The sequence below is a fragment of the Phaethon aethereus genome, assembly GCF_964289735.1.
Source record: "Phaethon aethereus genome assembly, chromosome: 1".
Lineage (NCBI taxonomy): Eukaryota > Metazoa > Chordata > Aves > Phaethontiformes > Phaethontidae > Phaethon > Phaethon aethereus.
Genome location: NC_138575.1, coordinates 84,649,502 through 84,652,303, shown reverse-complemented (window position 1 = coordinate 84,652,303; position 2,802 = coordinate 84,649,502).

Below are 2,802 nucleotides of genomic sequence, written 5' to 3'. Positions count from 1 at the left end.
TGGCTCTATCAGACATAGGGGAAGCTTTTAGGATCTTCTCAGAGAATCCACCCCTATAGCCCCCCACCTACCAAAACCTTGCCATGCAAACCCGATACACACAAATAAGCAGGCAGCAAGATCAAGGTGCCGAGCCGCTTTGCAGGCTAGTGACCTGCAGGGAGATTGCAGATGTTGTCTCATTCGGCTTCCCTCCAGCCTAAGTTTCCTGGGTATGGCAGAAACGTTTTCACAGCAGGAAAACCGAAGACATGTGAGAAGGTCTTAATACCAAATAATAACACCAAACTTCTGGAAAGTGACAAACATTTATAGTAAATTAAAAAAAAAAAAGGAGCTGTATAGAAACAAAATCTGCATGTAAACAAAACATAGCATACATTGGTAGTATGTGCAGTACAGTCCCCTAAATGCCCTACAAGATATATAGAATTAATACAAATTAATACAGTCTAGTTCTGAATATGATATATAACAATTCTGAAATAGTAGTCACAGGCTCTTATACTTGAATTAAAAAAATATGTGTGCGAAAACAGATCAAACAAGGAAGCAGCAATACTACCCTTGAAATAAAGCTCAATAATATTTTAGACACATTCACATTGTATCATTTATTAATTACTATTAATGTTGCTGTCAAAAGCAGGACAAACGCAATAAGACCATTTAAAACATTCAAGACATTTCTCAGATGGAAATAATTTGTGAGTCTTTCTTGATTGATACAAGTATGTTGAATCATCCAGAGATACTAATTAGACTGTTTTGAGGAATGTAGGTGTGGTTTGGATGAACATAGGTATTGCAACGTTACAGGCTTGGGGAGGAGTGGCTGGAGAGCTGCCAGGCAGAAAAGGACCTGGTGGTGCTGGTTGACAGCCGGCTGAACATGAGCCAGCAGTGTGCCCAGGTGGCCAAGAAGGCCAACAGCATCCTGGCCTGTATGAGAAATAGTGTGGCCAGCAGGAGTAGGGAAGTGATCGTGCCCCTGTACTCGGCACTGGTGAGGCCGCACCTCAAATCCTGTGTTCAGTTTTTGGTCCCTCACTACAAGAAGGATGCTGAGGTGCTGGAGCGTGTCCAGAGAAGGGCAACGAAGCTGGTGAAGGATCTGGAGCACAAGTCTTATGAGGAGCAGCTGAGGGAACTGGGGTTGTTCAGTCTGGAGAAGAGGAGGCTGAGGGGAGACCTTATCGCTCTCTACAACTACCTGAAAGGGGGTTGTGGTGAGGTGGATGTTGGTCTCTTCTCCCAAGTAACTAGTGATAGGATGAGAGGAAACAGCCTCAAGTTGCGCAGTGGAGTTTTAAACTAGGTATTAGGAAAAATGTCTTTACTGAGAGAGTGGTCAAGCATTGGCACAGGCTGCCCAGGGAGATGTTGGAGTCACCATGACTGGAAGTGTTCAAAAAATGCGTGGATGTGGCACTTCTGGACATGGTTTAGTGGACATGGTGGTGTCGGGTTGATGCTTGGACTTGATGATCTTGAAGGTCTTTTCCAACCTTAATGATTCTGTGATTCTATGTATCTATGGACCATCTGTATAATGTTTTCTTGGACTAGGTAGTCATGAGAAGGTGACTGTTGAAGTACATCAGTATGGTGTCTACCCCAGGTTCAGCAACTGAAAACCTTAAAGCAGAAAAGCATGAGATATCAAGTGATAAGCCGCCATGAATGAATTACATGTGTATGCTAATGTTCGTATGAATTCACAGGTCACAGATATCACATCGTTCTGAAGTGCCTGCATGCCCTTCCTACCACAGTATTCTCACAGTCCCTAATAGGCTGATCTTCACAATGCTCCTGTAAAATACAGAAGAATATGGTTATTTTGTAGATTAGGAGAACAAGCACCAGGTCCCCAAATACGTTTAGGAACCTAACTGCTGTTGAGATTACAGCCATGGAGAATTTTAGAGAAGTTTGATAAGATTGTTGTGATAGGACAAGGGGTAATGGTTTTAAACTAAAAGAGGGTAGATTTAGACTAGGTACAAAGGTGACATTTTTCACAATGAGAGTGGTGAAACATTGGCACAGGTTGCTCAGAGAGGTGGTAGATGCCCCATCCCTGGAAACGTTTGAGGTCAGGTTGGACAGGGCTCTTAGCACCCTGGTCTAGTTGAAGATGTCCCTGCTCATTGCAAGGAGGGGTTGGACTAATTGACATTTAAAGGTCCCTTCCAACCCAAACTATTCTACAATTCTATGAAGATAGCTTTAGGAATAGCATAAAGCAGAACTGAATGACCAAAACACTTCTGATGATGTCTCAGACCTTGCTCAGTCACAATAATTTTGTATCCAAGGGAATTTAATGAGGGTCTTGATTTCCGAGGTCACAAACTTCTGCCTGAATTGCTCAGTCATTACCTAATTGTACTACTAATGAGTGATAAACTGGAATGGAATAAATAAATAAGTGACATATAAGGCTATGTCTCTTCTGCTAAACTGCAAGCTTGAAATAATGACAACTGTTTGTGGAACATCTACTAGAGTGATCTATTTCATCAGCTGCTCTCTGGAGCCTAGTTCAAGCCTGACTTCACCACCACGCTGCAGAACATTCCCTGGAAGGCTCTTGTTTACTCCACGGTAAAAGCCTGAAGCAAGCACAGCCCTTTGGATCTGCTGAACGTGAGTCAAGCACTACGAAGCGCTGAAACTTCCTGGAAGCCTTCGCAACCGTTTCCAGGGGGAACATACCATTCCCCCGCCGCCTCCACCCCTCCCCGCCTGCCTACGAGCCCCGAGCCGTGCGGGCATTTAACACGAGGTGGCGGCCCC